Consider the following 9273-nt stretch of genomic DNA (forward strand, 5'->3'; position numbering starts at 1 on the left):
TATAAAATCTGGTGAATTAGGGGGTGAAAAACGTGGTTGTGAAGGTTATGATTAGAAAGGTTGTTGGTATACGAAAGGGATTTGGAATCGTTGAGGAAAGGGTTGTTGATAGGGCAGGAAAGATTGATATAGTTGTTGAAAACGTTGAGTTTGTTGGATAGGTGAACCACTTTTGAGCAAATTCATAAAACCATCTTGAGGAGATTCCATGTTCGAGTATCGGCGAAGAGTTGTATCTAACACAAAAACGTTATCGGGTTTGCGGTTTCAATAGTTTGGTGGGGTATTCTGATTGGGATCCATGGTTTTTGGATTTTAAAACAATACAAATTTGTGTGTGTAAATAGAGGAATAAAAGAATGGTGTGAAAATTAATTTGGTATGTAGTGACATTTATAGGTTTTAAAAAAAAAAAAAATCTATCCAAAACTAGTCTTTGAACTGCTAGTATTTTGTGTCAAACACCTAATGAATTTGATTGGCCGTTGTATATAGTTGTCACTACCATAATCCACCACGACCACGGGCCTCAACGGACACCCGGGGTGGTGTTCATGGTTGTGGTTCATTGCCAGACTTCATTCATGTTTGGTACCCCAGTTGGTCTAAACAACTCGTGTACGAATCATTACAACACCAATTTTCTTTCCACGTATAGGTTTTTCTCGTTAGGCTGAACGGTATCGCGATGTTGTTGCCCAGTGGCGAGTCTAGAACAGAAACTCACAAGGTTCACTATTTAAATTAAACTGATAATATGAAAGAGTAATATATATATATATATATATATATATATATATATATATATATATATATATATATTATTAGCGGGTCGGGTCGTTGGTCAATGATATGGCGACCATGAAGAGTTAAAGTTTATTTTGTTACTTACGACTTTGTTTGTGCATAATGTTGAGGGCCGATGCTTGAATGATGAATCAATATTCACAATTTTGCTTTTTTTTAATCTAATTTTAAGTTGTATTGAGTCATTTATTAATAGGTAATATTCTAAATGAAATAAATATTTTTGTTCTAGATATAAAAGATGGGCAAAAAAAATCTTGCTTTATCTCAATATTTTTGCCAAAATGGTTTACTCATAAAATTTAAAGTAAATCACATATTTTTTTATATATTGTTTGTTATTTAAAAAAAAAAAGAACTTAGGTGGGTCAACCTTGGGCCTATATATATATATATACTCGCCACTTTTGTTGCCTTTGAAATTTTGGTAACACATAAGTGGGCCCCACATAAGTTTTTACCACAATATTTGTCTATGAACAGGATGTGATGTCATTGTTGTCTACCAATAAAAAGAATGGTATTAAATGAAAATATTAATTAAATGTGTTTATTTGCCTCTTCCTGCACCTTTTCTGAAGTGGAAATCGTGTTGATATTACTAGTAAAAAGGGTGACTCTCAAAAGGGAATGTAACTGGGGTAAGTAAATGATACTAGTAAACCAAAATTCGATATTCCGCTGACGGACTTAAAGTTGGTTCTTGGTCCAGAGAGGATAGTCCGCCAACAAAAACATTGAGGAGCAGCAAACACCACCGGGAACACATGCGACGTCATATTAGCGGCGGCAAATGAAGCCTTATATGTAAATTCACTCTTGAAATAATAATTGAGTTCTCATTTATTGGGGCCGTTTAGAATTTTTGATTTTCCAAAAGTTGCATCTTTTTTCTTTTTATTAATCCTCAAAGTTAAATTACTTAGAAATCTTTTTCTCAATAATCTTTTTATATAAATTAAAATAAATTTATTGTCTTCTAGATAACTAGCTCCTCGGGCCTTAATAGAAAATTTTAAATCTAAGTTAAATACAAATAACTTAAACCATTATAAATTGACACAAATTCAGTTTAAGCATCAAGTTTATTTTGTTCTTTTTGTTTTTTAAAAAAATCGTATGTGCTTGCACAATGTATTAAACTTTGGTGGTTTTAGTGATTCATCATATGGTAACCTTACCATGTTGTATTTATTATTTTTATTTTTTGTAAACAAAACAAAATGTGATGTTTAAAATAGATTTTGGTCAAACTATCTATCGTGTGTTTTATGTGTTTCGTCCTAAATAAAACTTATACTATGGGCCTTTTTGTTTACGCCCTTGGCCTAAAATATGTTTGGATCTGACTTGGATGTCGGATGCCTTTTTTTACCCACTTTCCAATGGAGTTTGTTTATTAAATATAATTACCACTGTAATCCAACGATGTTTAGAAAATTGGTTTAAAAGTCCCTCATGATTTCTTTTTCCTTTAAGGGGAACGTACGTGTGTTATACCGTTTTAAAAGGTACCTCTACCCATTTTAGGAGGTAACTTTGCTTTGTCATCTGCCAACTAAGCTAGTGAGTCAACACATACTCGCTATTAAGTCGAAACGACGCCACATGTGCAGAGATTAATGACTATAATTTAATTCCACCAACTCCCCAACCGCCCTTAGAGCCCAAGTAATCGCCGAAGGTGGTGGGTATATTAAAACTCGACAAACCCATGTCGGTTTAAATCAAACAAAACCTAAAACTTCTTTACCATTTTTTGGCCAAAAAACCCTCCAAAAAAAAACCCTAAAACATCGTACATGTCAGATCCATGACCTTCCCCTGACTCCTTAAATTCTCGTGAGTGTCTCACCTACAACAACATACATTCCATTTTTGTGACTGTGGCGAGAAGATTGAAGAGAAACAAAGTGAGATGTAACGGTTGAAAGAGCAGCTAGGTCAAGACTCCATCACCTATAAGGTTGACCACATCAGTCTCCAGCACAAGTTGGATGACCATGGCAAGAAGTTTCAAGTTGTTGGTCTGGCGATCAGTGGCATAATGGTGTGCTTGCTCGCGATGATGGTGGTTGTGATTCACTTCGTTATGAAGCTTGGATGAACTATTAGTGAGACATCATGAAGCATATATATATATATATATAAGTTTTTATGTTTTGTTTTTCCTTTTCTTGTTTTTTGGCGGTATATGTGGTTGAATGAAAAGACATGTGTTTGATGTCAGACATTTTGTAACCCTAGTGGAAATGATCCAATGATTAATGGAAAAGACCTTATGAAATCAGGGATCTTATATCTAAACTTTCCGTTGTACATATGTTTTGACTTCCTAATTGCAAATGGAGAAGAAAAAGGAAATAGTAGTGTGTTAGTGAACCCCACGCTCCTTGCACGATAGGGGTATTTTTGTCTTTTTGGCCTATTAAAATCTATTAAAAGGATGTTTACTTACTTCTTTTAGTCTCTGACTTTTTTTCTCATTCATAAACTCTCGACTATCAGCCAAGAAATTCAAAAAGATGGTTTATGGTTGTGGAAGTCCTGTAATTATACGAACATCAACGACTACCAATAACCCAGGAAGACCATTTTACGCATGTAGAAACAAGGGAAAATGTAGTTTTTCATTTTTCTTAGTATAACCCTTGTTTCTGTAACATTTACTAATTAAGGCACTTAATAGCAAATTCAGGGAGCTTGTTCAGGTTTTATAGCTTGGATAGATGAAGTAAAGTGCAACAGTAAAGTTGTGATTATAACTGGAGTGATTAGGTCAAGAAGAAGCTTGAATCCGAAGTTTTTAAGTTGAAGTTTTACATAATTTGTAGTTGGATTTTTTTGTGGTTAATTATGTACAAGTTATAATCAAAGTAATTTGGAATTAATTATGAACAAGTTGTAATGCAACTGTGTTTAGCATGGATGTTTACCATGAATGCTTATGTAATTGTGTTTAGCACAATGTTTTCCTATTTTACCCTTAATGTGATTGTCTTAAACGATCCACTGAATGCTTATGTAATGTTTACCATGTATAGTTATGGATGTTTAAATTATGTTTCTATATAACACCCTTAATGTGACATGCATCAAGTAAAGTACAAGGACCACATGTTCCCTTGTAACCAAACAAAATTGCTAGTTTTCCCTTAAATTATTAACCCCATGTTACCTTAAAGTATCAGGTAACATGCACCATGCACGTTCATTACATGAAAACATCAAAACTATTACAAACCAGACATAATAGTTTTCTTTTCTCCAACAAACAAACCATTACAAATGTTTCTCAAACATACAAAATACCCAAACTATTACACACCAAACATAATGAGTACATCAAATTACTAATCCAAACATAACAACCACATCAAAGACATATCTTACTCAATATCCATCGGGTTTGCAATATCATCTCCTTTCCCATCCTTTCCATTAACCCTTTTACCAAGTTTCATCTTGATAATTCTCTTAGATTTTTTCTTTTATCCTTACCATCTTTCGTTTTGTTCACTTCCTTCCACTATTTCCTTCGGCCACTGATTTAGCTATACTATTTCCTTCACCAACTGCTTTTGCTCATTTATCTACTTCACCAACTGACTTTGTTCCATAATTTCTTTCTCCTTTTTTCCTAACTGTTGATTTCCTTTTCTTAAAATTTAGTTTTTTGGGCCTTTAAACTTAAGGTCTTTTAGCTTGAGGACAAATTACCTTGTTATGTCCTACTTGCTTACACACACTACATAAAATTCTTTTCCTTACCTTAGCTACAGTGTGTCTTGCAAGCTTTTCAAATGTGTCTCTTCTTCTATTTACTTTAGGTCTACCTGACATTCTTCTCTTCAATGGTGGGAGTAGTGGTATGAAGTCAGTAGGTGGCCACACATTACTATCATTCGTCTCATGTATTTGGTACTTGTAAGTGTTCTTGTAAAATATTGTAAGGTCACACCTTATTATCTGATGAATCAAACACCTTACACGTTGACCGCCAGTGCCAGCGCCAACATAGCCTCATTGGGTCATGTTTAGAAAGCCTTCATCCCTTCTTGTCAAGAAATCAAAACCCTAGTGAGTTCTTGAGCGTTTTGAGCCATAAAGAGTGAATGTTGGTGCTTTTTAAAGGAGAAAAAATGAGCCTTTTAGGGTTGTGCTTGGAGCTTGAGGATCTGAGATTTGTTCATCATTTGCTATCCTTGTGATGTAAAAAGCTTCCATTTTGCTCATCTATGATGTTAGATTTTGTTTTGGTGCCATTTTGTGCTTTTTTAGTCCATGGAATGATTGTTGAGCCTCTTGATTCACTCCAAAAGTGATTTATGGTAGATTTAGGGTTCTTTTGGTCTCTTTGTCCATAAAAATGCAAGCTTTGAGGTGTTTATGGACTCATGTATGTGTTAAGACCCTTTATTAAGTTCTTCTAAGCTATAAAACCCCATTAAGCCATGCATGCACGTAACGTTGCCAACTTTACATGATAAACCACCTTATGAAAGTCAGATCTGAGTGTTGGGTTGAAGTCTTAACCGATTAAGACCTTAATGATGGAAGTTGGACAAGTTGGGGAGTACGTTGGGAGTACAAGCTGGTATGATGTGTGTAAAAGCCCCAAAGCGATTACACTAAGTGTACAAGCTGAGTATGCCATATGTCCTCAGTAATGGGCTTCAGATTTATGGGCTGCTCGGTATTGGGCCCATGTCGGAACTTAGTAGTCTTGGGCCTTGTTCGGCCATCAGAATCTTGTTTTTGGGTTGATGATATTTTACTGTACTCTTTTGGTTGAAGGCTCGTGAAGGGATTTGGTTCCAATTTGGAAAATTGGGCCATGTTTGGGCTTTGGGTGATTATTTTGGAATTTAGGCTTTTTGGACAGTTGGTTTAGGCCTTGGCCTTAGGCCAAGTTAGGTAAAAAGTAAAATGTTCTTCTACCCTAGTTTGGACTTTTAGTATGATTTGGGACCCAATTATCAATTAGATGTTATTTTGTGATTATAGCGCGGGGATTTTAGTGGGGCAGCAGTCAGAGATTTATGTGAGATTCAGTAGTCTAAGGTGAGTTTCCACATTGGGTTTAGCGGGTCGAAGGCACCAATGTCGACCCATGATTATTATGTTAGGATGTTAGAAGTTTGTGTGACTCTTGCATGTGTTATGTTTTGGTATGTATATTGAGTGGGGCTCGATGCCGGGTGAGGCCCAAAGACTGTGTTGTATGCTATTTTTTTGTGATTATCACATGTGCTAGCATGATTATATGTTCATATGTTTATTATGTGTATCCGGCGGGGTCCGGTGTCAGGAGGGGCCAAATGAATGATAGATCTATAATCCGAGTGGGGCTCGATGTCGGGTGGAGCCCAAGGCCGAGTGAGACTCGATGTCGGGCGAGGCCCAATGTGGGGCGGGGGCCCAGTATGTGTTTATTTATGTATGGTATGGGTTGTTTAGGGGAACTCGCTAAGCTTTAGGCTTACGGTTTTCAGTTTATGTTTCAGGTACTTCAGGATCGAAAGGGAAGAGCCCGGGATGATGGGATGATTGCAGAGCACACACCACCTTTTTCGCAATTTGAGATTTACTCTGATATGATATGATGTAATGACATACTTTGGTCTATTTGGGTTGTATGACAATGTTTTGAAATAACATTTTATTTAAATTAAAAATAAAATTTTTAGGTCTTATTTTTGGGACGTTACAATACAATTGACATACATTTTGACCGTGGATCCTGGATTTGATCTTCTTATCTCCTCACCATATGACCAAAGCTTTGCATAGTGCTCCATTAGTGTTCCTTCATTCACTTCAATTGCATATTTCTTTGCTCTTCTACACTGTCACATACTCACATCTATACCAAATTTCTATTTAACCTCTTCCCTTAGCAGCCTAACACTAAATTTCTATTTTTGTAAGAATTGTGTGGTGTAATGACTACCAATCTAGGAATAGTTACAAAAGTGATCCTAATTTGAAGTTTCTTGCACAATTATGCTCATTTATAAGGCTCTTTCTCTAGAAGGACTTTTCTTCACTTATCCAAGAAGCCTACATTCTAAACTTGTACTGCCCAGAACAACATTTAACTAAAAATCTCCTACTATCGATATTGTGTAGCATAACTGGTAACCATTAGCAACAACATAATTACACATCATATGTTTTAATTGTTTAGGACTTTCAAATCTCATACCTAATATAGATATCTGCTTTTTCCAATAAACATTCTCATTATAAGTAGCTTGGTCATTAGGTATTACCTCATTCTCATCCATTTGAACATATGGCTCCTCATGAGGTGGATTAGGTGGGGTTTATTGCTCCTTTAGGCACAACTTACTCAAAAACTCATCATTTTTGGTCTTGTTCATAGGGATGCCATCATCGAGTTCATTGTCAACATCCATATCAGGTTCATTGTTAAGTTTAATTTCAATGCCAACATCTATATTGTCTTCCAAATCATCCATCTTAATGCCAAAATCCATATCACTTTGCAATTTTTCATGAACTTCACCTACACTAGACAGTTTGTCTTTAGGACTGCATACTTCATCTTGTTCATCTTTAAGCCATTCAAGAAGATTCACGACAAGATGATCCATGTATATAGGAACTACATAACCACAAGCGTACCCTACTTCGATGATATCCATATAGTTGGAATCAATGGCTATTATCCTCAATCATTAAGAAAACTCAATATTAGGCATGCAATAATAAACATTCATAGGTTTCTCATTGGCGAATCTTTGAATGAACATCATAAAATCATTCTTGTCCATCCTCAAACCTTTGCTCAGCTCCATATGAGTAACTGATAACCGAGTACCCCATAAAAATACCTACAAAATGAAGATCAATCTTCATGTAAACAACCATAGCAACAATTCAGTTTAGTAAGTTGTGAGAAAGAACATTTGAAGATAGGAAAGAACGGATAGGAAGAAAACAAATAGAATAAAGACGAAAAAAAGAGACAGTTGAGTGTTCTCCAAAAAAAATTTAGGTGAATTAATTACACCTATGTGGTAACTGACTTGGACTATTTTTAATCGACATGGCACTACGTGGCATATGACAACTAATGATTAGGAAAGGGTTCACCGGGTGACCCTTTCACATTTTTTATAATGCCTTTTAAAACGGCAAAGCACAAGTACGTTCCCCTTAAAGGAAAAAAATCATGAAGGACCTTTTAAACCAATATACTAAACATTGTTGGGCTATATTGATAATTACCCTTAAATTAATGTGTAACGTCCCAAAAATCATAATAAAATTTTCATTTTTCAAAACCATTTTCATAACCCATAAGTTATACAAAACATAAATTCCAATTCTTAACCATAAGAATCAGAGTATCAGAATTTATCAAAACAAATATCAGTAGGAGGATGTGAACGATCACGCATTCGCCTTGCCCCAATCATCTGATGTACCTGAAACCGTGAAACCAAACTGTAAGCCAAAGCTTAATGAGTTCCCCCAAAGTACCACACATAAGCAAACAGATAACGTCATGCATACATGAGCCTTTATCCTGACTGGACCGCTTCGCAGGGCCTACAACCTATCTAGACGACTCTTCGAGCCTTCAGCTTGACTAGACCGCCTCGCAGGGCCTACAACCTATATGGACCGCTCTCTGGGCCTTCGGCCTGACTAGACCGCCTTGCAAAGCCTACAACCTATCTGGACCGCCCCGGGTATCTTGGCCTTCAAGACAAAGTAGGACCACCTCAACCCAACAAAACAATAACATATCAACATATACAATAACAATCAATAACCAGCAAGTACACATAATCATACAGATCTACCAGTCTTACATATATCAAGAGAATACAGGTAATCATACAGATCTACCATTCTATCAAATATCCAGCATAACATCATATATACCAGGATACATAATATAGTGGGCCCGCATTGGTGCCTTCAACCCACAAGTACAGTGAGTAAAGCCCACCTAAACAACTCAATAGAAGCTCAACAGCTACGCCAACAACAACACTGTGACATCCCCATTTTCACGGCTAGAAAAGACCGATTTTGTTTATGCTTTATAAAAATCAGAGTACCTTTTTTTAATAAAAATGTTGTGGAATTTGTTCCCAGTAAAACATGATAAATACGTTATCAAATCATTTCTGAAGAAATGTATTTTTATTCATTTTAAAACATTTGAGATCTCATCGTCAATACAGAAACATAAGCATAAACAGAACTTACATTCATTATCACTAGTGATTTATATCTCCTTAATCTCTCAGTGTAATGTAACTTCATATCGAGACCTGTGATATAAATAAACTAAGTGGGTCAGGTTGGGAAACCTGGTGAGTACATAGGGTTTTCAACCCACAATAATATAATTATTATGTTTAAACAATCAAGCAATCAACCCAATTACCCATCCCCATTATCTTCTTTATTCTTAAGGATCTA

The sequence above is a fragment of the Lactuca serriola genome, chromosome 4 (genome assembly GCF_051521515.1).
Source record: "Lactuca serriola cultivar US96UC23 chromosome 4, Lser_US96UC23_V15, whole genome shotgun sequence".
In the NCBI taxonomy this organism is placed as follows: Eukaryota; Viridiplantae; Streptophyta; class Magnoliopsida; order Asterales; family Asteraceae; genus Lactuca; species Lactuca serriola.